The sequence below is a fragment of the Tamandua tetradactyla genome, chromosome 3 (assembly GCF_023851605.1).
Source record: "Tamandua tetradactyla isolate mTamTet1 chromosome 3, mTamTet1.pri, whole genome shotgun sequence".
NCBI lineage: Eukaryota > Metazoa > Chordata > Mammalia > Pilosa > Myrmecophagidae > Tamandua > Tamandua tetradactyla.
Window position 1 is genome coordinate 57,077,472 of NC_135329.1, and position 26,507 is coordinate 57,103,978.

Sequence of the window (26,507 nt, forward strand, 5' to 3'; positions counted from 1 at the left end):
GTTTGCCACCCATATCAAACAAAAGCCTAAAAATACTTTCTTTTAAGGGTTTTCAACTAATTATTTGATAATTACATTCAATCCTATATGGCCTACTTCATTTAATTCCTCAAAACTTAAAAGTCTATACACAGAATTCTTCAGACCTAAAACTAAAATGTATTGCTGGGACCACAACATAGTACAGCTGAAAGGCCAGGGAACAAAGAAATAGACTAATAATGAAAGATGAACACTAAATTTGCAATTTAACTACTTCCACAAAATAGCTTTTTACTACTTTGCTGTTGATTCAAATCTTTTCCAACATGTTATCATACCCACTGAAGTCAATGCTTATTCCAAAGGAAATAACACTCATTCAGTGGAAAAGATATATGCTAGTGAAACCCTCCCTTCAGCTGGAAGCTTTCAGAAGAGAGACTGACAAAACGGAACTTTTAATGAATATGTTCTGTTTATTTTGGTAGTAATTAATTACACAGGAGAAAAATATATAGCGGTAATTACTAAATCTAGCTTAAAGTTTTTGGAGAAGGGAAGACAGAAGGAAGAGAGTTATAACAAAGAAAAACAACCCCCCTATTAACACCCTCTTCCTTCGCTGGTATATATCTTAACAATGGGACAGTTCAATTAAAAAAATGTTGGGTATGGCCATACTAATTTAGTTATATTATCTTGCCTGATTGGAAAGGTGATTTCTCTCCCCTCCAGCTTCTCCAACACACAATGCAAGGGGAACTGATTATTATGCAAAGGACTTCATAATAAAGTAGTTTCACCTTCAAATCAGTCATAAACATAGGCTTCAAAGACTAAGAAAATATTGTACTTTTTATTGACTTTTATGGGTGGGGTGGGGTGGGAGGGCTGCAGAATAGGAGGGAATACCAAAAATAACAGAACAGACCTGAATTTACTTGTAATATAGACCTTTTTTAAAATGTTTTATAATGTTCCACAACATTCTTTCTGATTAGCTACCTAGATTCTAATGGAATTGTTTTAAATTGCCTCTCAGGAGACAAGTCCAGCTATAGTAAATAATCTCTGCAATCAGATTTATGGCCATTAAATTTTATAGGAGGAAATATTTCCATCAAAAACAAAATTAAAGCTACTGAGCTGACTTTACTAATCAGCCCTCCAGTTCCTTTTCAGTGAAAAAAAACATTAGCAGGATAACAAATTTGAAATTACTGGTTTACACTGGTATTAATTGTAGGTTTTATCCACACTAGGGTTTGATCAAAAGCCTACTATTAAGTTGCAAAAAATGGTGGTCAACTTAAGCAAAAAAGAGAGATTAACCGACATGCCACAGTTCTCTGATAGACAATATTAATTAACAGGTAAATTTCCTTGATGTCTTCATAGCGACAACACATATGTAAACTAATCCTTAAAAATATTTTATTTCCAGGTGGTGCCTGCCATGCTGGAGACCCAGGTTCTATTCCTGGTGCCTGCCCATGCAAAATAAATATACATACATATATATTTTAGTTCCTAAATTTACAACTTGAATAAAACATCTTCTTAAATACTGCTGGATTATTATTACTACTCCATCAAAACCTTTCATGTTTTTTGTACTGTTGTTATATGGTTATATTCTATTACTTCGGCCAGAATTGCTTATTTACCTATATTTTTATGAACCTAAAAGAGTTTTGTTTCAAAATATTGGTGAAGGTTATCCTGTTTTAAATTTTTACTGCCTGAAAAATGACCTTCAACTTTTATTTATAAGAATAAAAGTCAGTAGAAGTACAGAACTAAAACTGAATCCTCAAATTGCTACAAAAGGTTACTGGGAGTCCCTTAGCAACTTTAATGATATCCACATCAACCAATCTAACTGAAATCTATCAACATGCTATTAGAAAGCCCTCAACTCAAATGCAGTTAAGGATCTGATTATTATAATCCATTCGGGCAGAAGAACCAATTTTAAAGTATATGAAAATACAAGCCATATGCCCAAGATTATCACCTGCCTTTATGACCATGATCTGGTTTTAAAATATTAATTTACCTATGCTTAATTTTAAAACTTGAAATTCACATAAATTCTAATGGTGGCCAAAAATAACTAGGGGTAGGGAAGGGGGACGAATATTAAAACTCATAGGGAGTTGAGGTTCCCCAACTCCATTTTTTTTAAATCACCATGCTACATTCCAGAGACATGCTGAGGAAGAAAAGAAAAAGACTGAAAACTCCCGGATGGATGGTTTTAACAGATCAAGGGTGATTAAAATAACAATAACAATAACAACAGAGTACTATTAATATTATTGAAAACAAAGAATCAAAATGTACTAATTCAGTATTAAAGTCATTCTTTTTCCCATTTACTTATAATGTTGGGTATAACAAAAAGTTGCATTTTTTCTATTATTAACATGAATAATATTATCAATAGGCAGCAACCAAAAGAGGAATTATCTTGGGTTTTCAAAAAATTATTTAAAAGATAAAACATTTCTTGTAAATGAGAAAATTCTTAATTACACCATCTGTTAGAACTTTATCAACTGATAATAAATAACTTTGAGCCCGAATGAACTTATGTATTGGAAACTAACTGATTTATACTTATATTAGTGGAAACAGAAGTATATAATATATCCAAGCTTATGCATTTAACTTTCCAAAATATTATTTTACAAAATTTTCAGAGTACATTATAGCCAATAATATGAACTAGGATAAATGTTTTGGATGATAGTTGGAAAGAGAATAATAATAGTGTAAGAGCATCACATGGAGATGCCAATGTTCTAAAATATGACCATAATGATGATTACACAACTATGTGCAGATATTGTGAGTCACTGATTGTACACCATGTATAGACAGACTGTATGTATGTGAAGATTTGTCTATAAAAATATTTTTTAAGAAAAGGAGAGCATCACATGGAAAAAGGATTTAAGTATATATTTTTAAGTTCTGGGAACAACACTAGAACCTTTAACTGTAAAGAGGTAGATTTCAACTCAATTTTCATTCATCACATATTGATTGAGTGCCTATTATGTTCGGCACTGTATATCCTATAAAAATAGGTAGTAAAACGAAACTGAAAATATAGTGATACTTATATAAAAGGACTAAGATGATTCCATATTTCTTTGACTTCATTCATTCATTTTAAAAGTTAACTGATGCATACCAATGTTCAGAGCAGCATTATTCATAATTGCCAAAAAGGAGAAACAATACAAAAGCCCATCAATAGACAAGTAGACAAACAAAATGTGGTGTGTGTGTGTGTATATATATATATATACACATACATACATGATGAAATATCATGCAGCAGTAAGACGAAATGACGTCATGAAGCATATGACAAGATAAATGAACCCTGAGGACATTATACTAGATGAAAACCACAAAAGGACAGATACTATATGACTTCGCTTTTAAGCCCTTGGTAAAGGTAAACTTTTATAGTTTACAGGGGACCGAGAGACACACGAAGCTACAGATGGGTGAAAGGTTAGTTAATGAGGTTGAACTTAAATGTAAGGGAATAGATAGAAATAAAAGCAGTTCATTAATGAGTCTATAAGTAATACTGTCATCTTGAAGATGAATATGATTGAAAGGGGTTGTATAGAGCCTGATTACTCTATAAATATAAATAAGTTCTTACATGAATTACTTCAGAGGTATGAATCTTGTACAAAGAGTTTATAATAACAGGCTAAAGGGAGAAAACTACTAGTACATGCTATGAGCGATATTTAACAGAAAAGCATTCATAGCACCACAGTAATACCAGGGGTATATAATGGGGGTGGGGTGGGGGGGTGGAACAAGAGTTAAAGGGAGGTTGGATTTTCTATTTGGTGAAGGTGTGTTTATCAGCTATTTTTCTCTTGAGAGCAATGAAGATTGTCTTATATTGAGAATGTTGACGATTAAACCACAAAGTGAGGATAATGTGGGATATGGATTTTTGACTTTGGACATAATACATGATGCTCAATGGATGGATGTGGCTGAAGAATACACTTACTGAGAAGTAGAATGGCAAACTGATGTGTAAACATATGACAGAAAATTGTGCTGCTACAGAGAGGAATGAAGTCATGAGGCATGCAACATTGTGAATGAACCTATGGGACATTATGTGATGCAAAATAAACCAAAAACTAAAAAACAAATATTGTATGGTTTTATTAAGAAAATACTTATGAGAAAACTGGGGCCTACAGTGTAAGCTTTTATAGCAGTCACATTTAGTCTGGACCTGTAATTGCTATTTCTAGATTTTGAGATGCTGTTCTATATATATATATAGCCTGGTATTTCCCTGGAACTTTGGGTACCTGTGTGACACCTAAGACTCAGACTAGGAGTTCTGCATCTCTGAAAGTCAGCATTGCCACATGCAAAAACTGTTAAAGAAATTGAAAAATAGAACAGGCTTCAATTAGAGATTAAGAATGAAGTCAAATGGGTCTGGACGAAGGTAAATCAGAATACAGGGGTAAGGAGGACATTGAATTTCAGAACTTCACCTACTCTATGAGACCAAAGGACAAGAGATTTATTTTGTCCAAAACCTAAATTTTTTGTAGCACATAATCTACTTCAACCTGTCTGGATAGCTCATATAGAATAACCCAAACATATGGAGCTCGGACTGGGAATGAGGGCTTGCAACTCTGTATAGCTTAATGTCATGCCCACATACATCCCAGGGTATGTTGAGCAGATAATTAAAAAGTATTGGCAAAGTCCCTTGAGAGATGGGAAAAAAAATATGGAACTATTAAACTTTACCACCAGGGAAACCCCTGATACTGTATCTAACATTAGGGACTCCCAAATCAAAAGGCTAAGTCTTGATCTTAAGACTTGATCTTATGAAGTTTATTTATGTAGCAAAGACGTTAAGCCTACCTATAATTATGCCTATGAGTTACTTCCAGAGAACCTCTTTTGTTGTTCAGATGTGGCCTCATTCTCTCTAAGTCCAACTCTGCAATTGAAGTTATTATCCTCCCCCCTACGTGAGACATGGCATCCAGGGGTGAAAGTCTCCCTGGCCACCTGGGATATGACTCGAGGGATGAGCCTGGCCCTGGCACCATGGAATTGGCATTACCTTCCTGACCAAAAACGGAAAAAGAATTGTAATAAATAAGGTATCAGTGGCTAAGAGAGCTTAAATAGAGTTGAGTGGCTACTCTGGAGGCTACTTTTACACACGTTTCAGCTAGATATTGCTACTTATTACGGTTTGCCAAACCCCAACCAAAACCATTTCTGCCAACCCTAAAGAACACCTAGGACTTATCTGAAATTCTACAAAGGTTCCATGCACTATGACTACTTTTCAGAAATCTTCAACCTCCAGATGGGTTCTTTGATCAAATAAATCCTGAAACCCACAGGGGCCAGGCTTTCCAGAATATCAACTAGTTCTATCCCCTTATACCATGTTATCAATAGCCTTTCCAACATGAAAAAAGTTAAAATGGGCATAGCCTAAATATCCCTAAAGATTGGGAGAAACTTCAAAGGAAACGGTGGAGTTTTACAACAAAGAAGGTAGGCTTTAACAAACAAGTATGACTGTTGAATCATTATGTTGATATTTTAGTCTCCAGTGTTTTAGAACAGCTAGAAGAAGAAACCTAAAATTGTACAATTGTGACCCCACACCAAACTCTGAAATTTGTTCTACAACTAATAGTTGCAGTGTGCTTTGATATTTACTGCCTTTTTGTATATGTTATTTTTCACAAAAAATAAAAAAGTTAATTGAACATTATTAAAACCAAAGTGCTGAATGTCAAATACAGATAAAACAAATTATGGGAAACGTGAAAAAAAAAATCAAGTACAATATAAAGCGATTACTGCTAAAGCAGAGAAAATTTTTTAATGGTTCTGGGGGAGTCTTTATCTGCTGAACCACAGATCAAGATAGCTTTGAAAAAGGTATTTGAGCTAGGTCTTGAAAAACTCTAAGAGGTCATGATTTTATAATTAGTATAAATTAATTGTCATACTAACCAGTTAGTATTTAATGTAATATAAAATTAATACCTTTCATTAATTGTCAATTGTACAGAAGATCCTTGGTTAGAATAATTATCACCTTTTCCTTATATGGCTCTTACACTATTATAATCCTAGAAACTCAATTTAAACATTTTAGGTTATAATGATATCACTAAAGAGGTAAGAACTATATTTACTGACTAGTAAATGGGACCATAACAATGGGATACTTGGATACAAAATTATTTTACCACGTTAAGAACTAACAAATTATCAAATTATTTCATTGTAGAACTGTCTTCAAGACAATCTAAAGCAGTATAAATATCAGATCCAGAACTTAAAGCAATAATAAAAACAATAACAATAACAAAAATTATAGCAACAACCCACAACTCTAAGATGTAGGAGGCTTTATCCCCATTAGAATTTAAAGCAGGTCTAACTAGAGCTCTGTATTAAGAAGCCATTATTTGAAAACCAGAAATGGTTTGAAATTGAGAACTTTTTATATTTTTAAAAGGTAATACAGTATGTATATTATATATTTCATAAAACTTTTGGTGGAGTCTGGGTCAAGGTCAGTGACCCATAATCAAACACATTAATACATATGTAGCAAAACCCACACATATTCACACACGTTGGGATAAAGACTAGAAAGAGTGTCATCATTACACATCAGTTTTGAGTCCAAATGAATCATGTCAGGACAAATTTTGTCACCAATGAGTTATAAAACATTTTTCAGAGCTTTTTTGATTTCAGAATTGCAGATAAGAGACTAAGCTATACTATAATGTAAATATCACTGACAACTATATTATTAATGGTAATTTTTTTCTAACTACATAGTCTGCCTCTCCAGTGGGAGAGACTTTGCCAATTAAAAAGAACAACTCTATAATTTATAAATTCAAAAGAAAATTTCCTTTTCAAACTTTTCCTCCATCATTGGTTGAAAGACACTACTAGCATCAGCATGTATTTTCAAATACTGACAGCTGGAGTTTAATAATAAACGATCATATGCCTAAGACAAGAGAAACAACTGGGTGAGCCAGAGGGAGTGGCCTTATATTTGAGCACGTAATTGCATTTTCAACATAATTAGCTGCCTAATTGCATATTCAAGTTTACATGCATTTGTGTGAGTAATTATGAGTCATTCAAAGACACTGTACTTGCAATGTTTTGTTTGCTCATTCCTAAAAATCAGATTAGCAAAGGAGCAATTTGATTTTAAACATTTTAAAAGATTTATTTTAAAAAGGAAAAAAAAATTACTATCTACCACAAATTCAATTTTGATTTTGCTTTTGAAAAAGTAGTTTAGGCACTGAAATGAAATGATGAAGAAAAAAGGCCACTGGGAAAATACAGAAGATTATTTATGCCATTAACTCACAATTAGAATAGTTAACCTATTCCAGGCTCCATGAGTAAAAATAAGCATAAGACAGTGTCTACACTCAAGGGCTGAGGGAGAGAGGACATCCTAGGCAAACACTTAGATTTCAATATAAAACTAATATGAAGAACTACAAAGAATTTTTGGTTAATAATGGAACATTAACTATATATTTTATCTCCTCTCTCTACCAAGCCTTGTTAAAGTGACAGAAAATGAACATGAAAATATATTAACTCCCAAGGACAAAAATAGCAGAAAAGGAGAATACAGTGGTTAAGAGATTTAATGTGATGACTGACTTACAGAGGTGGATAACGAAGAGCAAAGAGAGTAAGGTTTCCCTAAGCATCCTTAAGATCCAGCACTTGAAGGCTCCAAGTATCTGGGAAGGTAGTAGACAAAGCACGGGGTTGAATATAAAAGGGCATTCATGGAGTTGAACCTCTGAGTTTTAACCCACTCCTTAGGAGACCAGAGGATAATTCTCTGGAGAATGTGAACCACAGCTGCCCACACCTGGGGATACCAAGCACAGGTGACTTGAGCTGTGGTGCTGAAATCAGGATAATTAAACAGAAGGCCACACACTAAACTATGGGACTCTCAGCTCCTTTCGACCAGTTCCCAGAATGCCAGAAGCCAAACATATGTTGCTGTGCTTCCACTCCTGCCACCTTAAAGTCCCACCATTCCCAGAAAGAAGCTGGGAGGTTCTTCCTTGAAGAAACTGAAAAGTTTGAGAAGACAGATTTCCAGATGTTGGTATTTGGGAATCCTCCAACAGTCCATTAGTGGAATAGTCAGCACAAAAACTAACACTAGATGAGAATACCATGTACAAAGAGCTTTCAATCAGTATCTTAGTACCTCATTCTTAAACAATAATAGATTGCTAATGATCACCATTCTTTCTATTCAAGAAGCATTTATTGAACACTTAAGACGTGCATGGCATATTTTCTCTTCAGAAAATACGAAATGTTTGAAAGTATTATGTATCCCAGAAAAGTCACACTTTAATACTCATTCAATACTGTGGAGGCAGCTGTTTCTCTTAATCCTGATTCAATAATGCATGTTGGAAACATATGATTAGATTATCCCCACAAGATGTGATACAGTCAGTCTTGGGGGTGACTTTTGATTAGACGGAAATGTGACCCCCTATTCTGGGTAGGTCTCAATTAGTTTACTAGAGACTTTAAAAGGTGAAACATTTTGCAGAAATGACAGAAATGATAGCGCCGACAGAGAGAGAGAGCTGACACAGATTCTTGGAATTCAGCAGACGTCATCATGTGAGGCTTTTTTCCTCCCCTTACCTTGAGATTTTAAGCAAGCCAGAATCTGGAGAGAGCCAAGGGAAGTCAAGAGATGAAAATTACCCTTGTAGAAGCAAAATGAGGAACCACCAAAGGCTGAAAGCAATAGAGCCCAGAAGCAAGGGACCAGTAGATGCCAGCCACATGACATCCCAGCTGACAGAGGTGTTCCAGACATGTTGGCCTGTCTTGAATTAAGGTATCTTTCCCTGGATACCTTAGTTTGGACATTTTCACAGCCTTAGATCTGTAAACTTGTAAATAGCAAATTCCCCTTTTTAAAAGTTGTTCCACTTCTGGTATATAGCATTCTGGCAGTTTGCAAACTAGAACAGTAGTGAACAAAAGAGACAAAAATCCCCACCCTGAAAGAGTTTCCAATCCAGAAAGGGGGAACAATAAACAAACAAGTGAAAGAGTATAGCGTATGATAGACACTGATCAGTGCTATGGGGAAAAAATAAAGCAGAGAGGAGAAAAAGGGAAATGGGGAGGGGATGGGGAAGGAGAGGAGGTATGGACAGGGAGGCCCTTACTGAGTGGACATTGAGCGCAGACATGAACGACAGGAGGGGTGACCCATGAGAGGATCTGGCAAGTGCAAAGGCCTTGAGATGAGAACTGCTTTGCATACCTGGAGATCAGTAAGGAGACCAACCCAGTATGGCATGAGTAGAGGAAGCAAGGGAAAGACTGGGGAGCTAGATCACGTAGGATATTGCAGGCCATTGTAGCTAACTTGTATACCTGAGGATCACTGTAGAGAGAGCAAGGATGGATGCAAGGAGATCTATTAGCACGGTACTGCAATAATCCAGGTGAAAGAGAAGAGTGGTTTGTATAAAGTTAGTAGCTGTGAAGGTGGTGAGAAATAGTCAGATTCTGGGGATGGTCTTAGGACAGAACCAATGGTATTTACTGACAAATGGTTATGTGGAGTATGAGAGGAGTGTAGAAGAGTCAAGGATGACTTCAAGGTTTGTTATGGGGCCTGGAACATTAGTTAGGTAGCCGGGGACTAAGATACCTGTGGATGGAACAGGCTAGTGACAACGAGGAATTCAATTCTGGACATGAAAATTTAGAGATGTCTATTTGATATTCAAGTGTAGATGTAGGGTAGACAACTGGATATATGAGGCTGTAATTAGCAGGAGGGCTGAAACAGGAGATATAACTTCGGGAATCATCAAACAATAAATGGTACTCAAAGCCAGGAGACAAAATGAGATCATCTAAGGAGTGACTGTACATAGAAAAGAGAAAGAGGTCCGAAGATAGAGCTCTAGGACATGGACTGTAGAGAAGAAACTAGTAAAGGAGATAGATAGAACCATAAAGTTACCTAAAGTTTGTTTTAAATATCCACAGACCTAATTGAAGTGTCAAAACAAAATTGTAACTCAATCATATAAAATTGAAAAATACCACTCAAGTGACATTAAGTCATACAACCCCCTTTCCTAGAAAGCAAGCTCAGAATCCCAAGTCCTCTTAAATTCTATCTATGAGAATCACTGGGTCATCACAAATAATTTCTGCAGTCATGCAACAATAAAATGTCTCTAGAGAAGAACATTCTATACCTTATCTTCTAAGTTGTTATGCATATGTGAAAATGAGACAAATGAAATGTAGGGACCACCTGGATATTTGTGGGACCTCGGGTCCAGTGGATCTGAAACCAAGTGGTGTTAGAATCACCTGGGGTGTTCCGTAAAAATATAAATTCCCAGGCCCTACCTCATCTTTCTAAATCAGAATGTGAAACTAGGATTCAGGCATCAACAAATTCCCCAAATAACAATTATATGGCCGAGGGGGCAACAAGAACTAGTGCTACAGACTAGCACTGGTGTCATATCATAACAAGAAGGGTCTAAATAAGATAAGTTTCTTCAGAGCCAAACTCACGTTCACTCTGTCAGCCTCTAGTCAACAGCTTGTTTATTCATACTCATTCTCCAGGGTCCCCCACCCGAACCCTAATTCTACGGCTCCCACGGTTTACACTATATTGTAATGTTATTTATTTAATTTACCTTTCATATCTTACCAAGAATACAATGAGCATATTAATGATAGAAGTCAAGTCTTACATTTTTTAATGACACGATAAGCACAACCTCCAACTTCTAGCAAATGCTCCATACAGGAAAGGAAACCTCACAGTTTGGCTTGAGATCCTTTGCTTTTATGACTTTTACTGCTATAAATAAGACCTTCAAAATAATGGCAAAATTTTATATTCATGACCACTTAACTATTGACAGTGTGTGGAGATAAGAAGGGGTTGATTCAGGAAATGGAAAAACTTCTATGTGAACTGATGTTCAAATGTAGTTGATACTGAGGTCTATAAAATAAGGAATGACTGTAGCAAAGGTACCTCTTTTCAGAATGCTTAAGAAGACACAAGACGACACTTTCATTAGTGACAACGTATGTGTTTTACTTTGCTAAAGCTGCCAGAACACAATATATCAGAAACAGAATGGCTTTTCAAAAGGGAAATTTATTAAGTTGCAAGTTTACCTTTAGGCCATGAAAATGTTCAAATTAAGGCATCCAGGTAAAGATACCTTGGTTCAAGAAAGTGATGATATTTGGGGTTTCTCTTTCAGCTGGAAAGACAATGGCGATGTCTGCTAGCTTTCTCTCCAGGCTTCTTCAATGGCTTCCCCCGGGTGCTACTGGTTCTGTTGGCTCTAAAGCTTTTTCCAAAATGGTTCCTGTCATGGTTAGGGACAGGTGTCAACTTGGCCATGTTGTGGTACCTGTTCGTCTGATTGGGTAAGCACTGGCCTGTCTGTTGCAATGAGGGCATTTCATAGGATTAGGTTATGATCACGTTAGCTACATCCACAGCTGATTCCATTTGTGATCAGCCAAAGGGGAGTGTCTTCTGCAATTAGTGATGCTAAATGCAATCATGGGAAGCCTTTTAAGGAGGACTCAGAGGAGATAAGTTGCATTCCTGCTTTGGCTGGCGAGCCTCTCCTGTGGAGTTCATCCAGGCCATCCATTGGAGTCATCAGCTTCGCAGCCTGCCCTGTGGATTTTGGACTCTGCGTTCCTACGGTCACGTGAGACACTTTTATAAATTTTATATTTGCAAGTGTTCCCTGTTGATTCTGTTTCTCTAGAGAACCCTAACTAATACATCTTGGTACCAGGAGTGGTTCTTAAGGAACAGAATCTTAAAAATGGGTTTTTATGAATGGTTTTCTACTCTGACTGGGCTCAGAGACACTAAGGACTCTGATTCCCATAATCAGAATGACACTCCCAATCCATGGACTGAGTTGGCAAAGGAGATAGTCAAAATATCATCATTCGATTCTCCTAATGCTTCGCTTGTACGAAGCCAGACTCTGGGGGATAATGTTCTTGACACCTTTACAGAGTTTTGTAGAAATAAGAGTTATAGAGATGTTGGTTGGTTGTTGTTAGATACACTGTCTGCATTAAAGGGTGAAAGGGATGGGCTTAAGGCTTCAAACAAGAAGCTTAAGTGCCGTCTGAAAGATGTAGAGGTTTCTATGAGTATCCTCAAGGAAAATTTTATTTCCTGTAGCCGTAGACTTGAGATCTCTGAAAATCAGACTCAGAATCTTATTGTTAGAGTAGCAACTTTACAACGTAAACTGAAATCTCAGTCTTGCATGGTGTCTGCCGTTAAAGTGAGGGCATTGATTGGAAAGGAGTGGGACCCTGAAAAATGGGATGGTGACATATGGATTGATAATGATGTTGGGGGTGAGGTTGAAACCCTAGACCATGCTGAGCCTTCTTTAGATAACCCTGTAATAGTCTGCCCTGAGGACATAGCCGCCCCACCTTCAGCCTGCCTTGAGGAAATGGCCACCCAACCTCCTCCTGAAGGGATTAGCCCTAGAGTTATTAATCCTGTTTCACCAGATGAAACTGCAAATGAAAGCCCTGAAGCAAATGGCTTGGAAGATATTTCTAATTCTTTTCATGACCCACCCATATACATGGAGAGGGTGAGTTTACCCAGAAGGGTGAGGATGAGTCTCCCCTCTCATTGCAGTGGAAGAGTTGTGCAGCCTTGGGCCTTGGAAAAGGCATAGCATGCTCCTTGGGGGACTGGGAGAGCCTGGCTGCCACCATGTGGAGGAGTTGAGCGTGTGCCCCAGAAATGGCAGAGAGCCCAGGGGTGGCCCTGATGCCTGGAAAGAGTGGAGCCCAGAGGTGGTCTCCTCGATGTTCCCCGAGGTTGATTTGGAAAGAGGCCGGCCACTGCATAGGCCCTTGGAAGGGGTGGGACTGCCGCTTCCTATAGCCCAAGGATGAATGACTTTTGGACTTTGAAATCCCATGGCGCTTGCCCTGCAGGTTTTACATCTGTGTTTCTTCCAATTTCTCCCTATGGAAATGACAATCTATATCCTGTGAATATCCTCCTTTGCATCTTGGCACCAGACAACTTGGTTTGAGATTCACAGGTCCACAGCAAGAACAGAATTTTTTGCATCTGTTTAAGGTGATGCTTGAGTTGCCAAGTTGACAAGGGGTGGACATGTGTTAGTTAGATTCAGTTGTCAACTTGGCCAGGTGAGCATACCTAGCTCTGTTGCTGCGGACACAAGCCAATGGTACGTGAACCTCATCTGTTGCCAATTACATCTGCAGTCAGCTAGGAGGCGTGTCTGCTGCAATGAGCGATGTTTGACTTAATTGGCTTGTGCTTAAATGAGAGAACGCAATGTAGCACAGCTTAAGCAGCTCGGCATTTCTCATCTCAGCACTTGCAGCTCAGCCCAGGCCTTTGGAAAAGTCACCCCGGGGAAAGTTGTTGGAACCCAGGGGCCTGGAGAGAAGACCAGCAGAGACCATCCTGTGCCTTCCACATAAGAAAAAAGCCTCAGTGGAAAGTTAGCTGCCTTTCCTCTGAAGAACCAACAAAATAAATCCCCTTTTATTAAAAGCCAATCCGTCTCTGGTGTGTTGCATTCCGGCAGCTAGCAAACTAGAACAGTTCCTCTTAAAGGGTTCCAGTAAGCAACCACACCTTGAATGGGTAGAGACTTATCTCCTTGGAACCATCTAATCAACAGTCACCACCCAATATGATTGAATACTGTGCTATGAAAAGGAACAAAGTTGTGAGGCATGCAGAGTTGTGAATGATCTCTGGGACATTTGGTGAAGCAAAATAAGCCAAGAACAAATGAGCAATTATCGTATGGGCTCCTTTAGAAAACATGTATAAGAAAAAAAGGGGTCTACATTGTAAGCTCCTACAGTAGTCACATTTAGTCTGGAGTGGTAATCATTATTTCTGGATTTTGAGAGGCTGTTTTTATATATGTATAACTTGGTATTTAAAGATAAGAATGAACCCAATAAGTTCGGGATTGAGGGAATTCAGAACACAGGTATAAGGAAGACATTGTCTATATTTTAGAACATCACCTACTTTTTGAGATCAAGGGAGAAAAGGTTTATTTTGTCCAGACCTACATTTTCTATAGCACATAATCTAACTCAACCTGTCTCGCTAGCTCACTAAAACAATCAAAACACAGAGAGCCCAGAATAAGAATGAGGGCCTTCAATCCTGTACAGATTAATGTAATGCCTGGATACTTTCTAGAATATATTAAGCAGATAATCAAAAAGTATTGGTAAAGCTCCATGAGGGATAAGAGAAAAAATATGGAACTATTAAACTTTACCACCAGGGAAACCCCTGATACTGTGTCTAACATCAGGGACACCCAAATCAATAAGCCAAGTCCTTGATCTTGAGGCTTGCTCTTGTGAAGTTTACATATGTGGTTGAGAAGCTTAGCCTACCTATGGGTATGCCTAAGCATTACTTCTGGAGGGCCTCTTTTGTTGCTCAGATGTGGCCTTACTCTCTCTAAGCCCAATTCTGCTAGTGAAATCATCGCCCTCCCTCCTATACAGGACATGATATCTAGAGGTGAAAGTCTCCTATGAGGTGTGGGAAATGACTCCCAGGGATGAATCTGGCCCTGGCACCACGGGATCAACAATGCCATCCTGACCAAAAGGGGGAAAAGAAGTGTAACAAATAAGGTATTAGTGGCTGAGAGAGGTCAAATAGAGTCAAGGGGCTACTCTGGAGGTCACTCTTATGCAAGCTTCAGTTAGACACCACTACCTATCATAACTTGCCAAACTCCAACCAAAATCATTCCAGCCAATCATAAAGAATACCTAGGGTAATATATAAAATTCTACAAAGGTTCCATGCACTAGGGTAACTTTCCAGAAACCTACAACTTCCAGATGGGGCCCTGGACCAAAAAGTCCTGAAACTTGGAGGAACCAGCCTCTCCAGAACATCGGCTAGTTCCATCTCCTTACCCCATAATATTGACAGCCCTTCCAAGATGAAAAAGTTAGAATGGCTTTAGTCCAAATAACCCTAAAGGGTCAGATAAATATCAAAGGTGGTGGTGAAGTTATACAGAGAAGACAGGGTTTCACAAATGAGTATGATTACTGAATCATTATACTGATATTCCTTTTAGTCTCCAGTATCTTAGAGCAGTTAGAAGTAATTGTGGAACTGTAACCCATAGCAAACTCTGAAATCTGTTCTATAACTAACTGCTGCGCTGTGCTTTGAAATTATTGCTTTTTTTGGTATATATGTTATTTCTCACCAAAAAAAAAAAAAGAAAAACAAAAAGTCAATTGTGATGATAAAAAAAAATTTATTCCCTCTAGCCTCCTATATTCTGGAGCAGCTAGAAGGAAAAATCTGAGATGATGGCATGGTAGCCCTTGACAAAATCTGGGATCTATTCTATAACTACCTGTTGAAGAGTGCTTTGAAAACTATTGCTTTTTTCTTTCTTTGCTTTGTATATATGTTATATTATATCAAAAAAAGTTACCACCCCAAATTGGGTGGGTCATATCTCCATGGAAACAATTAAAAAGATTCCACCCAGCAATAATGAATGAGGATTAAGGGACATGGCTTTTCTGGGGTATGAAATAGCTTCAAACTCGCACAGGATGGTTTGATCACTCTCAGAACAACTGTTCAAGGTGGAGAGCACGAGAATTTTTACAGGAAAGTGAACCAAAATCATTCTCTGATTTTGGTTAATTTTCACTAACAGATGCAACTGGTTTGTTTGCAACTGTTGTTTAATGACTAGAAAAGGAGAGATGAACTCAATAAAGGGGTCACCAGGAAAATCCTCCTTTATAAAGATTTTCATAAGCATTCTAGTACATAAAATAGCAATGTGAATTTTTTAAGAGATAAGTACAATTTGAACACAGTCGAAAGGTATGTGGAACACTGAGAAATACTTATACTTGCTTCCAGATTCTGACCAAGAAAAGAAGTAGAGGATTTTATTATAGGAAGCTGGGCCCAGTTTAATTTAAGCTGCAAAAAAACAAAAACAACACCATACATACCTTCCCAACTAGTTATCTTGAAATTTTAAAAATTTATAAAAACATTAAAAGGAGTAATTAAATACTTGCATATCTTTCACCTAGTTTCACCAATTGCTAAGATTTAGCCACATTTTGCTTTATCTCTTATCTTCTATGCTTTCACACACGTACACACACACATACATATCTTTTATTTTGCTGAACAACTCAAAAGTAAGTTACATTATTGGGTAGATGGAAATACTAGTGGTCAATGAGAGGGAGGGGTAAGGGGTATGACATGTATGAGTTTTTTCTTTTTCTGGGTGATGCAAATGTTCTAAGAAATTATCATGGTGATGAATATACAACTATGTGATGATATTGTGAGCCAGTGATTGGTGATGAATATACAACATATGATGATATTCATATGTTAAGAATGTTTGTGGTTGTATGTTGGTTTGTCAATAAAAATATTTCCTTAAAAAAGTGAGTTATATTGTTATTTCTAAATTCTGAGATACTGAGTTATTTGTATATAACTTGGTCATTCCCTGAAACTTCAGGTATTATGTGATACCTGAGACTCAGAGTCAGAGCTCTGAAACTATGAAAGTCAGCATGAACTGTTAAAAAAGTTGGAAAAATGACCAGATTTTGACTAGAGATGTGAATGAAGCTGATCTGGATGGGAAAGGTAAATCAAAATACAGGATAAAGGATGATATGGTCTATACTTCAAAACTTCAACTTCCATGTAAGACTAAAGAAAGAGATGTTTATTTGATGCAAAGTTTCTATTTTGAGTAGCAAATTATCTAATTTAATTTGTATGGTCACTTTATCTGAACGCCATAATTACATGGAATCTTGAATAGGGCAGGAGACCTTGTGGGTTTGTACAGGTTAGTATGATTCCAAGTATTTGTAAGGTTCCCTTGGGGGACTAGGGAAAAAGAACGAAATATTAAACTTCCCCATCTGGGGAATTCCTGATGTTTTAGCAAGCAGTGGGGATAATCAATTCAATAGGCTGAGTCCTCAATCTTGGGGTTTGCCCCTAAGAAACTTATTTCCGCAGAGGAATAGTTAAGCCTACCTATAATTATGCCTAAGAGTCACCCCCAGAGAACCTCTTTTGCTGCTCAGATATGGCCTCTCTCTCTAAGCCAAATCTACAGGTGAGTTCACTGCCCTCCCCCATATATGGGACATGACTTCCAGAGGTATAAATCTCCCTAGCAATGTTGGACACAACTCCCAGGGATGAGGTGGGATGTGCCATCATGGGATTAAGAAAGCATTCTTGACCAAAAGGAGGAGGAAATGAGACACAATTAAGTTTCAGTGGTTGAGATTTCAGAATCGAGAAGTTATCCTGGAGGTTATTCTTATGCATTATATAAATATCCCTTTTTAGTTTATAGCATATTGTAGTAGTTAGAGGAAACTGTTGAGCTGTGTTCCAGTAGTCACCATACTTGAAGAGAGCTGTGTAACTATATAGCTTTTACAATGTGACCATGTTGATTTTGAAAACCTTGTATCTGATGCTGACTTTATTCAGGGTGTAGACAGATGATTACATAAATAAATAAATAAATAAATAAAACTGGATAGATTGAAATACTAGTGGTCAAGGAGAGGGAAGGTTAAGGGGTATGAGATGTATGAGTTTTTTTCTTTTTTCTTTCTATCTCTTTTTCTGGAGTGATACAAATATTCTAAAAATGATTACTGTGATCAACAAACAACTATTGTTGATGATATTGTAAGCCACTGATTGTATACTTTGGATGGACTGTATGTTTGAGAAGGTATCTCAATAAAAGTATTTAAAAAAATAGTACAATTATAAAAATGTGAATGGTAACAAATGTATCACATCATGCAAGGTGTTAACAATAGAATGGTATAGGGAAACTTGGTATTTTATACATGATTTTTCTACAAACCTACTTCTCTAATTTAAAAAAAAGAAATCTAAAAAAAAGTAAGTTGCAAACATTACCCATTTCACATTTAACCACTTCAACAAGTGTCTCTTAAGAACAAGTACATTTCCCAACATAACCAAAATATCAATAAATTTAACACTGATAACATTTACCTAATATACAATTCAAATTCAAATATCCTTGATTGTCCCAAACATGCTCTTAATGGCTTTTACTTTTCTGATACAGGATCCCATCAAAAAAGTGGGACACTTCTAGAATGACAGAACAAGGATCTCCAAAAATGCACTCCTCCATAATAGCAAGGAGAATACTAGCAAAATCAACTTTTCTCAGAATTCTATATAACTTAAGAATTGCAACAATCCAAAGGGCGCTTATTAATGAAAAAAAAGTTGAACCTCAGTAAGAACAGTGAGCTTGTGGCATTTTAAACTTACCCCCAAAATATGTCACTCATCAGCTTTAAAAACCAACAGATTAGCAACTTTCTTTGAATGAAAACCAGCATCCTAGTAGCCACTGGAAGGGGAAAAGGAATTAGGTGCTCTCAAGAAGCACCATCCGGGCGGGCCACGGTGGCTCAGCAGGCAAGAACGGTTGCCTGTCATGCCAGAGCACCCCGGTTCGATTCCCGGTGCCTGCCCATGTATTAAAAAAAAAACCATCCCCAAATAATTTTCATTAGTTTATCTGGTTTGGCAGCTTGCTGAAAAGCTCCCTTCTTAGAACTTGCCTTTATTTGACCTGATTCAAAGATCACTCTGTGTAAACTGTCCCTATCCTAGGATGATGATTGCAAACAACCAATGGCAATTGTTTAAAATCACGGTTTCATGAGACAGGGTTACCAGTTGGGGCTAAAGAGAAGTTGACCAAAAAAATTTTCAAGGAAAAACTGCAGATGAGATGTCCACAGGGGCTTTGAAAAGCTCCAATATAATTCTGGAGATTTAGAAGTTTCCACACATAGTGCTATGTACATGTCCAGGAAATGGCTGAGGACTTGTACTCTCAATTTAAAAATTATGACAAAGTAACAGTAATTAAGACAATGCGATCCTGGCATAAGGACAGACATATAGGCCAATGGAACAGAACTGAGAGTCCAGAAATAAACCCTCACATTTACGATCAATTGATTTTCAACAACAACAAAAAATGAGTTACCATATGATACAGCAATTCTATTCCTTAAGTATAAATCCCAAAGAACTTAAAACATATCTTCATACAAAAAACTGTATATAAATGCTCATAGCAGCATTATTCATAATAACCAAAAGGTGGAAACAAAGCAAATGGGCATCAACTGATGAATGGATAAACAAGGTGTGGCATATTAACACAATGGACTATTATTTGGTAATAAAAAGAAATTAAGTACTGCCATGTATTACAACAATTATGAACCTTGAAAACATTATGCTAAGGGAAAGAAAACAGACATAGAAGGTCACACACTGTATGACTTCACTTACATAAAATGTCCAGAATGGGCAAATTTACAAAGACAGAAAGTAGGTTAATGGTTGCCAGGGGCTTGGGGGATGAGGGGTAGAGGGAGAATGGTGCATGACTGCTAATAGGTATGGAGTTTGTTTTGGGGGTGAGGAAATGTTCTGAATTTTATAGGAGTGACAGTTGGACAATTTTATGAATTTACTAAAAAATGCTGAATTCTGTACACTTTATGAGGGTGAACTGTATGATATGTGAATTATACCCTAATAAAGCTATTAATTTTTAAAAAAGGATTCAATTACATAGAAAACACATTACATTAGTTTATTAAGTCTTTTTAATCTCCTTTAATCTAGAAGAGTCCCTTTCACCTTTTACTACCTTTCAGGATGCTGACATTTTCTAAGAGTACAGATCGGCTGATGTGTAGAGTGCCCCACAATCCACATCGGTTGATTGTCTTCCTAACTAGATTCAGTAAAACATTTCTGGCAAGAATTGCACATTTGATGCTGTGCCAAAAGAACACTTAAAACTGTTTTTACATTAAGCTTTGGCTATGCATGATTAATGTTTGTGAAGTCACGTGCTTATAGCACTTTATGTTCATGTACTTTTATACTTTCATTATTTTTTGAATTTTTGGTATAAAATGTTTTCCAGGAAAGGGGGGTCAACAAAGGTTTGTCTGGGAACTACCTTCCAGGAACCAATTAGGTCATAAATAAACCTAATATAAATATAAATTTCCTGACAAAGCTAACATGTGTTGTGGAAGGAGAGGCCAGAGAAATGCAAATACTCTTTCTCTCTCTCTCTCTCTCTCTCTCTCTCTCTCTCTCTCTCTCTCTCTCTCTCACACACACACACACACACACACACACACACACACACACACACACAAATAAATAAATAGCAAAGATGGGGAGCTTGACAAGGACACACCTCAGTGCTTTTCAAAAGAGGCTGATATCATGAAATCACCTTTCAGCAGATTTATCTGAAAGGACTATGCCTATAGATACACTATTCTACTTCCTTATTTCACCAACTGAAAAGATAAACAAAACCATACCACTCTCTTTTTTAACTTTCAACATTTATTTTAGGTGCTGGAATGTCAAGGAAGGTTCTGAGAAACCAAAGAAACAATCTTTTGAAAACTAAACTCATGTCTACTGAAAAACTATGAACTGCGAACTTAATAACATTCAGAACATGAAAGTTGAGTGAAAAGCAGAAATTCCTGCTAAATTTAGAAATGGAAGAAATGCAATTACTCTCAAATAAACCACTGCAATTTAAGTGAGCAAATATTTTACTCAAAATCATGAAATTGGATTATATTTAACCCAAGTAGTTCTAATTTGAGATGGAATGAGAGTTTTACATTTCTGTCTGTTTTTCAGGAAAAATTACAAAAGCACTAAATAACATGAAAAAATTCTCAGCTTCTGTCAATTCTGCATTTTTTTAAAAAAAGAAAAATATGATCTTAGCACAGCCTCAGTCGTCTTCTTCAACATTTACTGTTAATTAAATAAAATAAGAAAAATAGGTATTTCTTTTAAGGTCTCTCATTTACTCTCTTCTGAAGAGCCTAGCCTTGCACCTCTGTTACAAAACACCATTTGCTGTTTACCATGATTTTACACTTGAAAATTCCAGCTCACTTTCATAAAGTTCACATCCAGAGTTTGTAACAACAATGACACTAAGCAATGGTAGTCTTTTACTTCCAGCCTTTCCTCTCCCAGTTTCCTAACTGCAATAAAATGCGAAACCTTGAGGGCTGCGTACACACGCATAAACACCCACACCCCATGGGTGCCAAAGGCACAACGCCAACGCCAACGTGTATCATACGAGAATCTATTTATCTTTTTTATCACACACCTGGTAATGAGCACCTCCCCCCACCCCAAGATCTTGTTTTGTCATTTTATTCCTGCCAAGAGTAACACAGAAGGTTTAAATGTACTATCCTTCATTACCACATCAGTAGTTTCCTGGTTCTAGTCTACTTCCTTGCAGGCAAAGGTCTTTTTTCTCCATATTCTTATTGCCTTCCATTTCTTAGTTCTGAAGTGTATGTATCCTAATATTTATAATACGTAAGGATGGAAAATTGGCAGAAACAAAGGAAGAGCTAAAAAATTAACTATACATATACTTTTCTCAGGGTTATACAATTACACAGTGCTATTCTAAGAGGGTCAAAAATATTTTGCCACCAATTAGCAGATACCGATTATCTACAAGTGCCACGCACAAAACTAGGAAATCCTGAAGAACACATTTTAAATTCAAGCAAAATAAGATTTCCCACTCATGCCCAAAGTAAAGTCAAAGGAGAGCATTGACTGGCACAGCAAAAGAAAAGGGTAAAAGAACCAAATTTGTACTCATAACAGAATAAAATCAAGCCAATGATAAACGTATTTCAGTATTTTCTACAGTTCCAGGTAGAATCTCTACTCCAGAGTTTTAAATGTTTATTTTCTCCTAAAACTATAAATAGTATTTCCACACACTTGATAATATTAATGACATTATTAAGATACATACAATATGTGTGTGCAGGGAGGAGTTAGTATGAATATAGTATTAACCTTTTATTAGTTATGTCTTAGGATAAACTCCAAAGACTTTATTTAAAACCTCATCATTTGTAAAAAGAATTTGAAGAACTTCAGAAGGAAACCATAAACAAAATAAAAATTTTAAATTTAGAATTAAAGAAAAGCTATGTAATCTGAGGGAATAGTGATGAGGGGAAAAAGACCAACTGCTACAGCTGAATCAAATGTTTAACTCTGGGCTTCCAGGCAACCAAGGCAAAAGAAGCTGGACAATAAAGCAGAAAGATATTATTTACTTTATAAAGAGAAGTAAAAATCCAAACTGATAGGTTTCCACAGAAAAAATTCTCTCTTGGAACTAAACAGGCATAGCACAGATCTTTCTTTAAGGGACTTCTACTCTAAACAGTACTTTTTTTAAAAGCACTTTATAAAATAATTTCTATATGAAAGACACTATTAAACTGTAGCTGTGCGGGCAAAAGTAATGGGGTCTAAGCAAGTAGCCTGATGATCTAACTTAATTGGAATACTTTTGAGCTGTGCTACTGCAGTAGCCAGCAGCCACATGTGACGTTTTTAATTCAAATTAATTGAAATGAATTTGGCAGATTAACCACACTTGAAATGTTCAATAGTCACAAGTGACAAGTAGCTACCATATCAGACAGAGCAGATATAGAACATCTCCTTTGTCACAGAAGGTTTTGATTAGACAGCACTGGGTCACAGAATGTAAAGAAATGGGTGGTAAATATCCACAAATAAGGAACTAGAGAAATAAATCCTGATACATTTAAACAATGAAATATTATACTGCTATAAAAAAGAATAATTTTAATTTATGTGTTGACCAGAAAGATAGTTAAGTGACAAAAAAATCTCTTATTCGAGTAGTATGCACAATGAGATCCCGACTCTATTAAAATGTACATGTGAGTGTATATGTACTGGGGGAGAGGGAGCAAGTAAGACTGACTTGACTCTGCAAGAATGTACACCAATGTGCTAATAAGGGCTATGGGAGGGGTGGTTATGAAGGACTTTTCCTTTCTAGCTTATGTTTTTTTACAATGCTTGATTTTTTTTAAATTAGAGCATTTTTCTAAAGCAAAGCCAATAACACCACAAAAAGATACAGATACCAAGTGGTTAACAAGCACCTTGTTATTAAACTGAGATTATTTGAAACTGTTTTTGTTTTGAATAATCTTTGTAAAAGAGCTGTGGATCTAGCCAATAACTAATAACTGAGGTCTATAATGAACACATGAATCAGTACTTGTGATGTTGAGTGAAAAGAGATCTACCTACAGTATTCCAAACATTTAAAGTGTGGATAATAAAAATGATTTTTCCTCCAGAGACGTCAAGAACCTAGCTCATCTTCGGTCCTCTGGAAATGAACCAAATATAAAACACAAACAAAAACAACAAAACAAAAGATAAAAAAACCCAGGCAGCAATTCAGGGTGTATTATCTGAAGCTTCAGAGTTTTGTCTCATATACACAATACTGACCTTGGCATCTATTCCACCTTGTACAGCTCTTACCTTTGTGAAATGGTATACTATTTATTTGGTTCACGACTTCCAGTGATCACCAAATTCTATGGTGTGAGGTACATCCATATAATATCTTCGTATTTCTGGTATCTGTCTTCTCCTTCACCATACCCACTGCCTGCGCCTTAGATGGGGCCCTCATTATTTTTCCTTGATTATTCAATGTGTCTGCTTCCAAAATCCCTCTTTACCCTCCAGGTAGAATAATCTGCCACACATACCTGATCTTACTCCCCTAAATAAAACCCTTCAAAAGCAAGCCACTGTATTTAAAATAAAAATGTGTAGATCTGGTACCTCTTTTGTGAAGCGGCAGCTGAGGAGACTCCAGCTCTCACCATGACTAATGAAAAGCACAAGAAAGGAGTCAAGAAGGAGAACAACGATCATATTCATTTGAAGGTGGTGGGGCAGGATGGATCTGTGGCGCAGTTTAAGGTTACGAGGCATATACCACTTGGTAAACTAATGAAAGCCTGTTGTGAATGAGAGGGTTTGCCAATGAGGCAGATCAGATTCCTATCTGATGGGCAGCCAATCAATGAAACAGACATACCAGCACAGGCGGAAATGGAGGATGAATACACAATTGGTGTTTCAGCAGCAGACAGGACACGTCCATTAAAAAGGGAGCCTGGGTCCTTTTATCTACCTTATCAACAGATGAGTAAAACATATGGCATAAAAATAAATAATAGGGGGAACAAATGTTACAATAAATTTAGTAGATTGAAATGCTAGTGATCAATGAAAGCAAGGGGTAAGGGTATGAATTTTTTTCTGTTATCTTTTTATTTCTTTTTCTGAATTGATGCAAATGTTCTAAGAAATGATCATGATGATGAATATGCAACTACATGATGATATGTTAAGAATGTTTGTGTTTGCTATTATATATTTTTAAAAACTTAACAATTAATTAAAAAAAAATCACAATAAGATATCATTTCACACCCACCAGAATCACCATTATCAGTAAAACAGAAAACGACAAGTGCTGGAGAGGATGTGGAGAAAGAGGCACACTTATTCGCTGCTGGGGGGAATGTCAAGTGGTACAACCGCTGTGGAAGGCAGTTTGGCGGTTCCTCAGGAAGCTAAGTATAGAACTGCCATATGATCCAGCAATACCATCATTAGGTATCTACTCAGAGGACATGAGGGCAAGGACACCAACAAACATTTGCACACCAACAGACATTTGCACACCAATGTTTACAGCAGCACTATTTACAATTGCCAAGAAATGGAAACAGCCTAAATGTCCATCAACAGATAAGTAGCTAAATAAGCTGTGGTATATACTTACACTGGAATATTATGCAGCTGTAAGACAGAATAAAGTTATGAAGCATGTAAGAACTTGGATAGACCTTAAGGACATTATGCTGAGTGAGATTAGTCAGAAAAAAAGGACAAATACTGTATGGTCTCATTGATATGAACTGACATTAGTGAATGAACTTGGAGAATTTCAGTTGGGAACAGAGACCATCAGGAGACAGAAATAAGTAGATATTGGGTAACTGGGAGCTGAAGGGATACAGATTGTGCAACAGGACTGATTGTAAAAATTCAGAAGTGGATAGCACAATACTACCTAACTGTAATACAAAAATGTTAGAACACTGAATGAAGCTGAATGTGAGAATGATAGAGGGAGGAGGCCGGGGGGCACAAATGAAATCAGAAGGAAAGATAGACAATAAACACTGAGATGGTATAATCCAGGAAGGCCTAGAACATATAATGATAGTGAATAAACGTACAGATTTAAAAACGTTTTTGCATGAGGAAGAACAAAGGAATGTCAACACTGTAGTGTGCTGAAAATACGTGGTAATTCATATTTTAAAACTTTAACTTATGTGTGAGACTAAAGCAAAAAATGTTTACTTGGTACAAAATTTATATTTTGACTAGTGCATTTCCTAATATAACTTATGTGGACAGCTTAAATGAATAACATAAGTACATGAAACCTTGAGTAGGGCATAAGATCTTGTAGGCTTGTCCAGAGTGATGCCCTGATAAATCCCAGAGTGATTTGAACAGTGAATAAAAAAGTATTTGCAAAGTCCACTTGGAAGAATGGTGAGAAAGGGGGAAAATTCAACTTCCCCATGTGGAGAATTCCTGATATTCTCACAAGCAGTGGTGACAACTGTGCTGGTCTGAAAGGATGTACGTCCCTTAGAAAAACCATGTTTTAATCTAAATCCCATTTTGTAAAGGCAGAATAATTCCTATTCAATACTGCATGTTTGAATCTGTAACTAGATCATCACCCTGGAGATGTGATTTAATCAAGAGTGGGTGTTAAGCTGGATTAGGTGATGACATGTCTCCACCCATTTGGGTGGGTCTTGATAAGTTTCTGGAGCCCTATAAAAGAGGAAACATTTTGGAGAATGAAGGAGATTCAGAGAGAGAGCAGAACAGAATGACATAGACACGAGAAGCAGAGTTCACCAGCCAGCAATCTTTGAAGATGAAGAAGGAAAATACCTCCTGAGGAGATTCATGAAACAGGAAGTCAGAGAAGAAGCTAGCAGATGACGCCGTGTTCACCATGTGCTCTTCCAGATGACAGAGGAACACTGACCGTGTCCACCATGTGCCCTTCCACTTGAGAGAAAAACCGTGAACTTCATCAGCCTTCTTGAACCAAGGTTATCTTTACCTGGATGCCTTAGGTTTAACATTTCTATAGATTTGTTTTAATTGGGACATTTTCTCGGCCTTAGAACTATAAACTAGCAACTTACTA

General features: G+C 36.9%; 1 protein-coding gene across 3 annotated transcripts in view; it reads right to left on the bottom strand.

The window, feature by feature from the left end:
* The window catches only part of NOL10 (nucleolar protein 10), a 156,498-nt gene that overhangs the window by 48,413 nt on the left and 81,578 nt on the right, over window positions 1-26,507 (bottom strand). The gene's annotated exons all lie outside the window — the stretch shown is intronic.